The sequence below is a fragment of the Anas acuta genome, chromosome 2 (assembly GCF_963932015.1).
Source record: "Anas acuta chromosome 2, bAnaAcu1.1, whole genome shotgun sequence".
Lineage (NCBI taxonomy): Eukaryota > Metazoa > Chordata > Aves > Anseriformes > Anatidae > Anas > Anas acuta.
In genome coordinates, this window is record NC_088980.1 from 64,593,852 (window position 1) to 64,608,772 (window position 14,921).

Sequence of the window (14,921 nt, forward strand, 5' to 3'; positions counted from 1 at the left end):
AACATAAAGGGCTTGTTAAGAGAATTGCCATCTAATAGCTTGTGCTCTGAGGCTCCTCATTCAGCCCAAATCAGCCAGAGGAACTGAAGGATCGTGACTTACCTGGTATAAGCTAGTGCTCAGAGCATTTCCAGGGCTGTGCTCCTACAGCAAGGCCAGAGAGATACAGCAGCATCTGCTGCTGCCAGGGGCAGCCATTTTTTCCACTTTTCTCTGGCAGTAACTGTCACCCCAGATACCCACACCTTGCCCTTGTCAGCAGCAGCCAGGCGTTTTCCTGGGGGCAGGCAGGGTCACCAGCAGGGGCCTGGCCACACGCCTTCTGCTCTGAGCACCTCCCTGCTCAGGACCTGGCAGCAGTGTCCCCCGTCTCCACTCCCAGGGTGTCTGAAAGGGGCATTGCTTTTCTTTTGTCCTGTAGATTGATTCAGTTCCTTCCCATTTGGACAAACTGGTATTATGCAGTGGAAAAATGCTCCGGTGAGGAATTTTGGCCCAATCTTACTTTCTACCTCTCCTGTGTACCACAGCTGTGTGTGATGGCCACCAAGAAATGGGGCAAGTCCACCCAGCTCCAGCTTAAAAGAGTGATACAGGGCATGATTTACTGACAGAGCTTTAAACCTTCTCAGATATCATTAACCAGACATTTTTGCAGACATTCAGCCTTCCGTCTTCCTTCCCAGCACACCAGGCCTCATATGTCTGGTCACAGAACCTGAGATCAGCCGCAGAGTGAAGCAGTTGCTGAGGAGGACACCTTCTCACAGAGTCCCTGTGAGGTCTCCTTCAGTACCACAAGCTCTGTTGAGGCTGTAGCACCATGCCCAGGCCATGTGTGTGCAACCCAGGCCTCCCTGCAGAGACCATGACATGGCCAAGAGTAAGAGGCTCCTCCTCAGCATTCTGCAGACTGGCTGTACACTCTGCCTAGCCGAACCCTCCGTGATGGCAGTGACAGCAGGGCTTTGTGGGATGCAGCATCAGCCCCTTCTGGGAGGGAGCTATGGTCACATGCAACTTTGAGATGGGCAATGGAGGATTCAGGAGAAGGCACAGGGTCACATGCCATGCAGGATATAATACCATTGGGGTTACGTTGAAAGGCTGAGACAGCTCAGCCTCCTTTCCTCCTCCCAGAGATGGAGCTTACCCAAGGCCCTGAGCACAGTCTTTTGTCCAAACACACAAGACAAGTTTCAGCTTGGGCTGGTGCTCTGAAGTTAGTGTAGATGCATCCATGAAAAGCAAGTCCCAGAGCTTTTTGCTTTTCCCTGAGAACTGCTTCTGTCTTTTCAGAAAGAATTGTTTCTCTGTAGTTCAGCAGGTTATGTACTTTTGCAGCCATTTTACTTCCTCCAACAAAGTACTTTTACTCTCGACTGAGATAAGTTTCTTGCCATCTCTGAACTTTTTCATAAAGTTGCTCACATTTTCCACTGCATCTCCCTTCACATCAGCTCACAGGTTTGCTCTGATCTTTTTTTTTTTTTTCAGTAGTTCTAGGTTCTGAACAGTTCATTTAAATAGAGTGTGATTTGCCAGCATTTTTTTTGCAAAGCCTTTTATTTTATCTATTGAAGAAACAGAAGGCATACATGCAGTTAAGACGTGTTCACCTTGCCAAGATGTTTGCTATGGTATGCTTTTTCTTTACATCTGTCCATAAACATGTTAACATATCTGAATGACTGAAAAGCATTTCACCCTGTGGTTTCCTCTGAAAGTATTTTTGCCATTCAACTGCAGTCTAGCATTATGTTTGCCACAGACATGTATGAGAGAGTTCTTTTTAAATATCACATTCTGAGCACATAAAATTAGTTTAGCAACTCAAAGTTTGCAGGGTTGATGACGTATTATTCATTTCCTTACTTTCTTCCCTGTATACATTTTCTCTCATACACTCTCCAGTACATATGTGAGTAAAAGAAGGCCATAAATATGGAGAAAAAAAAAAAAAAAAGAAAAAAAAAGAGAAAGAAAAAGAAAAACTTTGCATTGAAAATTTCAAGCTAAAATTTCTGATTACTGGGATGTTTGCTTTGCTACGCATACTGCAAATAAGCAATCACAGCTCAAGAGTGAAACTTCAAGTTCCTCTAGCCTTGTTTTCCTGACTGAAATGACATTCAAGTAATAGAGAGTACTTGCAATGATGCATCACAAGCCAGACATGTAGAACCTTTTATAGGCTATAGTATTTCTAATCATTTAAGTTCCGCAAGTCGCCCTTAAATCCAAAGGACTAAAGCAATAACCAAATGTACAGATTTTGCTTTGAGTGATCTTGATACCTTTCTTGCCATGTAATCTCTCCCCTTATGGGTCTCCTGAGAAATCAGTTTCTCCAGCTATGGTCAATGAATTTGTTAAGTTTTTATATCTGTTTTTAAAAACAAAGGCTAACAAGTGTCAGGCCACAATGCTAAGGAGCATAAAGTTTCAAAACACGCTTTAGCAAATAAATGCAAATTGAAAACACAGCACTTGCTATTTTGCAGCTGTCCCAAAATTTCACAAAGCCAAAGCTGTAAGAGCCCTAACTCTCATTCTCCAAAATCCTATCACAGCAGCATGACTGCATCATATACCCTTTTTCACACATGGATGAACAATTACCTGTGTAGCATAAAAGATAGAGGGAAACTAGGCATACAGAGCAACAATGATACAACTAGGATACCTAGTTCAAGGCTGGCTTGTCACTCTGCTAAGTTGTACTGAGAAAAATACCCTGGCCTTGGTCACACAGAGAGTGGTCAGACTGGCTTCGCCACCTCTGTCAGGGCTTCTTCAGGTCCGGCTGCACCCTTTTCAGGAGGTTGTGCTATCGGCTTGTCACATCCTGGCTGCAACGCTCCTTTTCTCTAAGAGGGGACAAAGTTTTTCAGACCTGACTATATTTTACAATAGAATAGCATCTCTTAGGTTGGAAAAGACCTTAAGATCATCAAGTCCAACCATCAACCTAACACTACCAAGTGCATCACTAAAACATTTTCCCAAATACTGCATCTTAAATACCTCCAGGGCTGGAGACCCCACCACTGCCCCAGGCAGCCCCTTCCAAGGCCTGGCCACCCTCTCTGAGAGGAAATCCTTCCTGACACCCAGCCCAAGCCCCCCCTGGTGCAGCTTGGGGCTGTCACCTCGTGTCCTGTTGCTTGTCACCTGAGCACGGAGGAGAGTGACAAACTGCTCCTGGCTGCAGCCTCCTGTCAGGCAGCTGTGGAGAGCTGGGAGTTCTGCCCTCAACCTCCTCCCCTCTGGGCTGAGCAGCCCCAGGGCCCCCAGCCACTCCTCACTCCTCGTTTTCTCTTCACCTGTTTTTGGTCCTCTTCTCTGCACACACTCAAGCAACCCAAATCTTGTGTGTGAAAAGGGTCCCAAAACTGAACATAGCACTGAACTTCCCTAGTCCTTCTGACCACCAATTTCTGATGCAAACAGTGCAATGTCTTAAAATGCAATGTCAAAATGTACTCTTGGTTACAATAGGAAGCCTCAGATCTACCCATCTATTGGCTTAAGATGTGCTTCAGCAGAAAAAACAGCACTTCATTTACTTCAGAGGTGAATCACTCCTCAGGCTCCTTTTTACAGCAGGTACTAAGGCCTTTCTTATGTCACAAAAATAGAACATATATTGTGTTTTGACCAAATGGTGAAACAATCATACTGATGAATTAAATGTGAGCATGTTAGTGGAGAGGAGAATCTGACACTGGTGCACGATTCAGCTAGCAGTTACGCTCATAGTAAATCAAGAAGTGGAAGACATCAGATCCTCCCTGAGTTTGAACTGGCATAGCTCCACTGAGATATGTGTATTATATCATTGCTATCAAAATCCTACTGGAGGCTGTAGGAGTAGCTGGATAGCCTGTGAAACCTCAAATGTGGCATGCAGGCAACTCATAACAGCACTGAGGTTGACGTGGGTGCCAAATGCCCTGGTCAGCGCTACACTTGAAGAAACCCAGCATGGAGGCCAGGCCTGCTAAGGTAAGAGGACCTACCCAGATGTGGAGAATCTGGCACACAGATAGGGGAGGAACTTAGATTAGGAGTGAACTTAGATTAGGAACACAGATAGAGGGGGAAAGAAGAAACTCAGCTCCATGAAGGCTTTGGGCACCAGGGTACAGAGAAGAGGGGAAAAGTATATAGCAGAGTATGAACCCTTCTCTGGAGAGGGGCATACCTTATGAAGCAGTTTTTCCTGTGTGTATCTTCAGGAAAGGGCTTGTGTGCCTGTTAAGTCCTACTAATGCCAGCAAGCATGCCTTCAGGAAGAGAGAGCATATGCTTAAGTTCTTGTATCAAATTTTACAGGCATTATTTGAATGCACAAGTCACCCTGTTGGCTTGGTGGGACCACTCAACCATAGTGTTCCTAATAGTCTTACAATGGTCTCACCAGTAAGCTTCAAATGGAGAAAAAAATAAGTTTGTATTACAGAGTCATAAAAGCTCATAATTTTAATATAACCCATACACACACTTCCCACCCCACCCACCAACATCAGCCTTCATTTTGTACATATGATCCTATGAACAGCTTGCACAATGTGACACTGAGATCAGTGGGGCTAACAAAACACGGGTTGTGCCTTTTTGTTGAGTCAAAACCATTGTGTGAAATTAAGAGCCTGTTCTGCAATGCTTGCTATGCACGATCTTATTATCAAGACTGTAGTGCCATTCTGGTATAATGCTTTAGAGATACTTCTCTAGTAAAAAACAAACAAACAAAAAACAACAACAACACACAACTGTGTACTACTTCTGTTGTTTCTTAAATAAAAATACAAAAAGCTGTAAAATCCATTCATTCTAATTATGTTAGAAAACCAATCGCATTAAAAACGAAGCAGATGCCAAGAACATTTTAATAACACAGAAGTCAAGAGGTGCAGAATTACTTCCCTGAATTGCTATGGATTGTAGAATGAAGCAAACAAGATAGCTTCAATCTGGTTTATGGAGGCCAAACTCATGGCACCCACCATGCATTTCCTCTTTTTTTCCCTGCATGCTGCCTATAAGCTTTTGTTATTTTAAACATCCTTTCCACTTACACTTTAATTACTTCTTCATTCCACACACTCATTCCCAGGACTTATCTTGTTGCTGTTTTGTCTCTTTATCCTGTTCCTCCCCACACTACTCTCCCAACTTCTTCCTACCCAGGTTGAATAAGGAGATATTATATGCTCCATGTTATTTCCTCCCCAAATGCACATTTTGAGAAGGTGCAGGTTAGGAAGAAAAAGGACTGAAGCTTCCTTCACCAACTTTTCTATTGTCTCAGACTGTTAGCTGACCATCTGGTACATGCCTCTTAGGCAGCTCACCATGGGAGCACAGAGAGGATGCAGAAGTGCAAATAGCTATTCCTTGTTTTCAGATTTGAGACTTACTACCCCGTCATGGTAATACTGAGGCCAAACCAATTCCTTAATATTGTGGAATGGACTGGATGTAGTCACATGCACATACACACACAAAAGTAAGTCAAAATGATGTTTCTGGAATTCTACTGCAGAAACACCATCCAGTTTCAATCTTAGTCCTCTCGACCTATAAAATAAAAGCATGTTAGTCTGATTGATAAGAAACAGTGACTACAACCTAAACACTAAGCTCTGGAAACATTCACATGAACCACATTAGTGCATGCTTCTTACCTAGATAAGAAATGCTTTGCAGGCTCAATCCAATCAGGTGAAACACTGAATATAGGATTATCTTTATTCGTGAGCAAAGTCCTCTAGAGAAAACTGAACTATGAATTTTCATGTCTGAAAATAAAAGTATTATCTAGATTTTCTTCAGCAGTGGAAATGTTATGGCGGGGCACCAGAAGTTTCTGTTCCTTACTTCTGTCATCTTTTGCCACTTTGCTGCCTCCAGGGAAAGAGGAGCCAGTAGGAAGTGACTCCTTCTTCATTAGACAAAAAGAACTTCAGTTAGAAAGCTTCTGCAGAGGGGACAGAAATCACGATCTACTATTGCTTAAGTACTGACAGCCACACTAGCTCATCCCTACACATTAACAAACATATTTTAAGAGAGCATCAGAGAGCAGCAAGAGCAGGTCTTCTCCTCAAGGGAAGAGGAGGTGAGGAGCTGAGGTGATCCCATGGCCTGCCCCACACCACCTGAGTGAACCGAGCAGGACAGACTCAAAGATGGTAACCAGGTCCAACCAAGAGCCCATGTCACAAGCCAAAAGCATAGTGATAGGGCAGGTCTAAGGTCAAACCGGGAAGCCAGTCTATGGGTCAGGTCTAGAAAATTCCAGGCAGAGCTGTGATGATGAGGCAGAGTTCAAGCTGGGAGACCAATCTGCATACAAAGCTCAGGATAAAAGGACTACACGGCCAGGCGCACCTGAGCTGGAGACCAGCACTCCTCCAAATAGCTCAGGCAGGGACTGATGATCTCAGGCTAAGCTTAAAAGGTTTTCTGAGAGCATTTAAGGTAGGTGGAGACCACAGGTGAGGCTGGTCAGGGCATTAAGGCCTGCAAGTGGCCTTGGGGCCCCAACAGAAGGAGTAAAAGAAGTTGCAAACTACACTTGTTTACATATACAGACTTGTATATCTGTATGTATGTATAACACGTAATGTAATGTCATCATGTTAATACTCTGATTCTTAAACACCTTCTCTTCATTTCCAAACACCTGGCAGATGATTTTAGATCCTCTAAGGCTTGGAATAGTTCCTAGCTATAAAAATGTACCTGATGCCACACTGAAAGAAAAAGATTGAAAAGTTAAAGAAAGACACAGCTAGGGGATTGCAAATTTCAATTCGAACTCCAAGCTTCAAATATTCAAATACTATGTCCTGCATTCAAAATTATATCAAGGCCTAAAAAAAAAAAATCTCTTCAAGGACTTTTTATATTGCCTTGCTCCAAAGTATTATAATTCTACAGAGACTCCTCTTGCACTTCCTGCATCCTTCCTACATCCTATCTTTTTATTTACATTACTGCTTTCTAATTCTGCTGCTACCTGCTATATTTAGAACTATTTTCCTCAAATTAATTCTCCCTTTGACCTTTCCAGTCCACAGGGGTAACCTTTCCAATCTGTTCTCTATTATTTGTGGTCTTCAGTGGCACCTGTAGTCCATCAAAGTTAAAAATCAACTGAAAAAATCATTCATGTGCTGTTTGCCTTTTCTCTGCTCTTACTAATGAGTGTCTGACACGAGGCTGCACCCTGCACTGAATCCTGAAATGGCCTGAATTTTGACAAAAATTTGCATTCCCAGAACTTGCCCTTGCCATTGGCTGGGTTGTTACAAGCAGCATACATGCAGACATGCACGCACACACACAGGATCAGGTTTGCAACAGTTGGGTTTCCTGGGACAAGGATTAGATCCCAATGATCCTGCAGCAAGACCTTTTGGGGCTGCTGAAAACAATATATTAAATATAAAACAATTACTTTCATTACAGACTTCCTCTACGTCATGTCCCAGCTTAATTTGTTTTTCTTTGTATTTACAGTCTGTTTTTAAGTCATAATTATTCCTGGCCAAATCATCTGAAACAATTTTTCTTAAACATTTAATTTTGCAAATGTTCCCATACAAATTCAAATCCTTTAATAGAGGTGAGATATTGTGTTTTTTCTTTCCTCTTTGCTACAGATCTGTGTAATTAAATTTTAATTTAGTTTGTGTTGGAATTTGCTAATATTTAAAATCCCATCCATGCCCTAGCATCACCTCCACCAATGGCACAGGTGGAAGTCAGCTGGATTTCAAGATTGGATTTTTTTTTTTATTTTTTTATTTTTTATTTTTTGATATAATTAAGCACACTAGTGTCCTGCATGAAATTTACTACTCCAGCTCTGGCAGCAGAAGGGATTGTGTGGACACTCCCCAAGCTGCTCCACTGCATGTGGGCTAGTTTAGACTGCCTTTGTTAGTGGTTTAAGTTAAATGAGTTAATTTTGTAAAGAAGCAAATAACATATGTAAACATATTTCCAGCTGCTGGCAGGTCAGTGGGAATGGTGACCTCTGGCACAGGAACAATAGAATACCTGGGTTGGCAACATCTTCAACCAGCAGAGATAACTGCAAAGCAAACATGCATTTGTCACCTACCTCAGCTAAAACCAGGAAAGCAAGAATACTGCAAGAGCTGTGTTAAGCTTTGGAAAGAGAGATAGAAGTGGCAAAGAAGAACTGTGCAGGGTATTGCATATGAGAGTTACAAGACTTGATGAGCAATTGCACAGGGCAATTCCCTCTGGGTTGTTCTGGAAAATGCGTGTGTGTGGAGCCAGAAAAACAGCAAACCATCCTGGATTGCACAGATGACTCAATAGAACTTCAAAACCATCTATACGGAATAATTCATCGAGGGTGATGCATGACCATTGGCAGAAGGGGATTATCCAGGGAGAGGAGAAGGGCAGTTTCACTTTCTGAAGCAACTTCAGAGAAAATGAACCAGACTCACATGAACCCCAGTCACCAGGAGCAGCTATCATGCTCTGAACTGTAGACACTGTCTGTTGCTCAGCATGCATAACCAGAGGAGGTCCAAAATGCTTTAGAAACTACAGAGCAACCTGCTGAAGAGATGCAGCAAGGGCTCCTCTTCACACTACATAAGCATGGTCTTCCTGGTGGAAAGGAGACCATGGCTGAGGAGAGGGAAAAACAAAACAAAACCAAAAACTTGATGAAAAGAGCACCATTCTTATACATTTATGAACAGGCAGCTTCTTGTACCTTTTCCCATTTCCACAGTTACAGATGAGCTGCCAGGATCCAGCCCTCATCTGTTTCTGAAATGAAAACCGTCATTTAGTTGCTAATAGTGCACAGTAACTCCACACATGAGTGTGGAACAGGAAATGAAAAATGCCTTTTCTAACTAATAACAGCAATTTTAGGTAGATGGAACAGTAATGGTGGATGCCAAGATGGAAGCTGGCCACCATCTGCTGGGTTTTCAGCAGCAGTTTTGGTCTTTGGAAGCTTTTTACAGGCTGACAATGATTCAGAAGAGTCTACTTTTGTCTGGGATTACAAAAATCAATTGCACAACTTGTACATAACATAAATAGTTTCTGTGTGGATAGCCCCTTCAGCTGACTGACCTTCATTCCAGGTTATCACATCCAGAAAGCTGTCACAGAAAGCTCTTTCCAGCTTTATGGTACTGTTTATCAGAAGACCATTTCCACTTTTAAACCAAGTTTTCATTCTCAAAGGAGAATAGATTATTTTTCTCCTCACAGACAAAGTTAGCTTCCTCAGGGAAGGTTTAGGTGTTGGTAATGTGTCCCAGGCCCTCTTGGTCTTGTAAGCCACCTCAAGACCTACACTCAACACCCATGTCACTTGTAGCCTAGCACCTTTTGTCTACACAAAATGGATCTTCAGTTGTAACTACCTTTCAATCTTTCCTTCAGTGCAGAAAAGACATATAATTGGTAGAAATCAGAGCTCTGCCAATATTATACCTCCTTTCCATTGGAAAAGCCTTCTTAACCAAAACAAGCATTTTGTACACAAATACCACACCACAGCAGAGAAGTGGGTTTGCTAGCTCTCCGTATATCTGCATTTCAGCCTGATGGAATAATAGAGACAACCCAGAGCAGTCTGAAAGCTATCCAGTTTCATGATGAGGGAATTGCCTAACTTGGCAATTCAAATTACCACAAAGTGAGCAGAGCGATTTCTATATTTGAGGATGATGTAAGGATTAGGACTAGGACATCCCCACCACCAGGCAAGGCTGAGTTGCTGCACTTGTCCCCTTTGCTTTCTCCTTTCATACTGTTCTGGGGGCCACCAGCAGTTGGCATAAATCAAAGAAGCCTTCAGTCTTCACTTTAGGTTGGGAAAACAGTTTTGTTCACATTGGACTTGTGGACAATAATTTAAAAAATTCCCTTCACCACTTCCACCCCCAAAATGATGCCTTGTGCTGATTTACTTCAGCCAGAAATTCGGGACACAACACTTAGTAACTCCACAGTGAATCAGGACTCCACAGTGAATCAGACATGTTACACAATGATTTGACTAAAGGAAGCATTCCTCTTCAACTGAGACACTGGTAAATCATGGATCTGCACAGAAAAATTTCCAAACTATCATTCATCCAACAGGCCAGACCAGCTATTAATATTTAAAGAGCATCAGAATTTACTAAGCGTCTCTCAAATACCTATGGGATTTAAATGTTCCCTGTGAGGGCCACTTGATAGACTCACTGTGATTTTGGCCATGGTATAGTACTGATTCATCTCCCCCTAGAGTATTTTCTGGTGCATGGCAAAGAAAAGATAGCAAAAAGATAATTTGTTGTGGAAAGTCACACATACACATGATTCACATATGTTTTACATAACATGTATCTCTATGTGTACTTAGGCACAAAAACCTGCACAGAAAACATTACTCAGACTGTAAAATTCGGCACTCTGTAGGTAGGAAACCCTACAAGAAAGACTGCCCACTCTGCTTTGGCTCTGTCCTGAGCAGTGAGTACAGCAGACCAACTTCGTGTTACTTTGCTCTGGGGGAAGCCACAGCATGCACCACATGTAGCTGGGGGTGGCACTCCAGTGGAGCAGGGTCAGGTGTGTTTTGATCACAGCTCATCCCGAGCAAGAGTCTACTGCCCTGGTCCTCCTGCCAGCTGCTCACCACCCCTTCTCTGCCAGGCATATGATCACACTTTCTGATCTGCCAGAACAGTTCCATCTGCAGTAATTTCTTAACGCAAGTTCTGTCGAATGATCTGTGGTTTGTGGTTTCTTTTTGGGTATATATATATATATATATATAAAGGTCAGACAAATCTGTGCCCCCACCAAGTCAGACAATTTTTGCAAACAGAAGCAGCTAGAAGTGCTTTTCTGCCAGCAGATCTGAGGGGTTAGCAACCTAAGACAGGATCTGATACAGCCAGAACATTGTGTCTGCACCATTAATGAGTTCCTGTTCAATATTTCTTTTTCACCGTATTGCTCAAGGCACGGTACCAAAGCCTTAGTAATGGTGCCTTTCAAACCCTGCGGTGGAGACAGAATTACTAATATCTACAACACCCACCACAGTAGTATCACAAATACCCATTTGTTCATTATTTTTAAATGCCCAATTTGATTTATTTATTTATTTTTTTTCAGAATCTTTAGCATTATACAGCACTTTGTTTGATCAGGGAACAACTTAGGTTGAATTTTGTTGCAAGAATAAGCATCAGCACATGAGGTATGGAATGTAGGATATAAGAAATATACTTTTTAAAATAAGCTGTCAGAATCTGACTAGCACCATATAGGAATTAGAGCAGAACCATGAACAGATTTTTTTATTTTTTTTCCAGGGCAAGGCATGGCTCTGACAGTCTATAGTTTCCCACAATCCTTCATCTCATGTAATACACGTTTGGTGATTTCTATGTCAAACAAAGCAGGGGAAAAAAGCCCAGATCTGCTCTAAAAGAGATCCATCCTGCACCTTCAGCAGAGCCCTCAGGGAAAAAGCATGCATGGTCATCCAACTAAAGGCACAAATCTCATCTCTGAGAGGATTTTGCTGCATGTGCAACCTTAATTCTAATAGTACCCAAATACTAGGAATTTGATTTTTTAAAACATTAATAAAAGAAAAAAAGACAACGATATAATTATTATTTCCTTTTGTTTTAAAAGCACCCTGAAAGCCCAGAAATTTATTTTTGTTGTTTCTCAAAGCCACAGTCATTGGCACACAGGAACCTGTACAATGGGTTTGAAGACATCTGCCACTTGAGCTAAAGGACACCTTCCACTCATATCTGACCATTGTCCTGTATATCTGCCAGGATCTCTGTGTGTCAGAGAGAGAGAAACTTTGTTTGTGGGTTTCACTGTTATCCACCAGAAAGTATGAACCAAAAAATATGTGCTACAAGAGGCCCGTGCTCTTCTAGTTTTCCTTCCCGAGTTCCTAAAAAGTGTCTGAGCCCATGGGAGTCCCTCTGTAAAAATCTCATTTTTCTGCATCATCTCATCCTGACCCTTTTCTTTCCCCTTTCCCACTGATAGATTGATTTTCCAGTCAGCCCCACATTGGACCAAGGGTGATTCTTCTCTCCCAGATCCCTTTCTCACCGTCCTTTCCCACTGGGTGGGCATAATCTCCTTAACAAGCTTACAATCTTACTACCTCTTAGCTTCATATATCCCCTTAAAACCTGTCTCCAGGTCTCCTCTTCAACAACTTCTCACTCCAAAGTGCTTGTCTGCTGGCATGTGGATGGATTATCAGTGATGGAGAGAAGAGGGCTCTGAAGAGTTTGGTAATTTTCTCTGTCCAAAGAAGCCTGCAGCAGGAACTACAGAAGCAGACTGCTTTTGTCCCTTTTGCCTCAGGCCTTAGTGGGATCCCCTGTTGGCTGTGTCCGTACAATCATCTTAACCTCATCTCAGACACCTTAAGTATCTTAACATCTGCACAAATAAAAAGTCTCTAGCTTGCATACAGCTCACATGATACAGGGTTTGAGCTCTGGTCCTCTGGAATGGCAGGCCAGACCTTGGGGCTAGAGACCTGGCATTTACACCACTGTAAAAATAGCCACATCTATCTTTGTCCTTCTAACCCTAATACACAGCTATAAACCAAGTATTGAGTATCAGTTGTCTGCTCATACTTACATGAGATGCAGAAGAATCTGCTCTAAAGGATGTGTAATCTAATTAGACATTAATGGAAGTGCTACAGCACAAAATATTGCCTTAATATTATTTCCTACCATTAGACATACTCAGTGAATGTTAATAGCTTGCTCTGCAAGGTCATTTACATGGGACTCTGAAAATCCCCTGAGGTTTCCCCATGAGCAAAGCTGAGAAGCTTGGAGAAAGCAGTAATGAGGCCCCACCTGAATCAAAGAGCTCCCACACACTTGCTTAATTTGTGATTAAAAAAAAAAAGAAAAAAAAAAAAAGATTCACTCAGATTCTCTGCATTCACCTTCTTTTCCACCATGGCAGTTGAGCTAGGGAAACAGTTCAGGCAGCGCAGGACTTCCCTTCCCAACCAGAGAGGTACATTCTCAGTGCAGGTGTGGCTCAGCAGAGCTCAGGAGCCAACCAAATAAGCTGTGCTGGGATTTGTGTTCTTGTTTCTGGAGCAGCAAAAAAGCAGCAGGAGCATGGGAAGCTGAGACACAGGAGAGAAAGCAGCAGCAAAGACTCTGGGCTGCTGGAGACTGAAGTGAGAACCTGTGACAAAGGTGGAAGTTACACACTGGGGACGAGGCTGGGGAGGAAAAAAAAAGTCAAAGAGGCTTGCTTCAAAACTGTTGGCAACCACTGGCCTCAAGACACTGGCAGCTTACAGCAATTAATGTATTCTATTACCTCATGGTTTTACGCTTCAGATGCAGATTAATAACACTCATTCAAACAAAGAATGATATCATCTGCATAAAATCCTTCCCAGTGTCATAGAGTATTATCTGGCTGATTATTGTTGGTTCACTGGGTTAGCAATGGTGTTTCAACCTTTATTTTGCTTTCTGATTTAAAATAAGTTCTTCCATCTTCCCATCAAGCTAGTTTTGCAATAGTTCTCCTAATGGAGGAAGGAGTTTGCATCCAAATCTTTATATCATCTCCACCCTCTCCTCATGTCTCCTCCCTGTGTTAGTTTCACACATTTAACAGTTCTCCTCAAATCTACTTCAGCAAAGTCTCCATTGTGGCTAACTGGGTTGATTATTAGCTACAGCGCTGAGGTAAAATTGTGCAGTTGTTGCTGAAGCAATTTAGCTTGGGCATGGAGTCTTGACCAATGCTGTCAGATCTTGTAGGCCTCTCCTTCTTGCTTTACAGGACACAATTTCTTTATCTCTTACAGCTTACTATCTTAAGTAACTACCTGCCCTTCTCTTTCCTACAGCTACCTTCTGCAGAGGGCCTGTGTGTCTTCAGAGTTCATCCTACAAACAACCATCTGGGGGCAGATTGTGAGCTTGTGGGACCTTTTCTTGAGATAAAACAGTGATTACATTCCTATGTACCAGTCTGCAGCACACTCTAGCCCTGTATTTTTTGGTATCATGATTTTATTAAAGATAAGTAATCTCCAAAGATACTAAGGCAAAGGAAACAAGACAGAATATTCCTTTGGATAGCAAAAATCTCTCATATACTCATATACAACCAATGTCAACCTCTTGAATTTTGGAGAAACACGGTCTTCTCTCAGCTTTTTCACAAAGCTTCCATTAGAGACCAGTTGGGTTCACATGCATGGGATGAGGAGAATATACCCAAGGGCAGTTACAAAAGGTGAACAGGTAAAACAAATTCTAAAGACTTTTTTGCTTTGTCTTTTCATTTTTCAATCAGTTTCTATTCTGAAACATGCAATTAAGAACATGTTGTGCTATCTGAAACAATAGGTAGGGTTTACATATAGCTGTCAATTATCACAGAAGGTGCTGGGAAACATCCTGTAAAGCTCCATCTACACTATGTGAAAAGGAAATCACAGCTGCAGCTAAGCAAGCAACATAATAATAATAATTACCCTGAAATCATCTGCTTGAATTTTCAAATGAATCCACATGACCAGGCTTAAGCTCAAATAGCATTCCTTTTCTGGCAGCTTTCTATCAGTTCATTATTACAAGCTTGTGCAGAAAGAATACTTATAGGACCTTAGAGCTGGAAAGATTTTCTGGGTGTCTGATTTTTGCTCCCTGCTGTGCCTGGTAGACATTCTGTATTTGAACCACTTGCAAGTGATAAAGCTCTGTCTTCAAAAACAAAAGGGTGGGCAATTCTTTCTATAATTTCCCTTTAAAAGATGCTCACCATTTAGAAGCATCTCATTTCCAGCTTGATCTTTTCTTAGCTAAAAT

The 14,921-nt window shown here is 42.1% G+C and overlaps 2 long non-coding RNA genes across 2 annotated transcripts; one reads left to right on the forward strand and one right to left on the reverse strand.

Annotated features, from left to right (window-relative positions):
- Window positions 1–1,188: 1,188 nt before the first annotated feature.
- Window positions 1,189–6,506, reverse strand: LOC137851726 (uncharacterized). The gene is made up of 2 exons (XR_011093399.1): window positions 5,694–6,506; window positions 1,189–1,574 (listed from the first exon to the last, which is right to left on the reverse strand). It is a non-coding gene; the product is annotated as an uncharacterized lncRNA (long non-coding RNA).
- Window positions 6,507–13,007: 6,501 nt separating this feature from the next.
- On the forward strand, window positions 13,008–14,248 carry LOC137851727 (uncharacterized). The gene is made up of 3 exons (XR_011093400.1): window positions 13,008–13,098; window positions 13,188–13,267; window positions 13,955–14,248. It is a non-coding gene; the product is annotated as an uncharacterized lncRNA (long non-coding RNA).
- The last annotated feature ends 673 nt before the right edge of the window (window positions 14,249–14,921 follow it).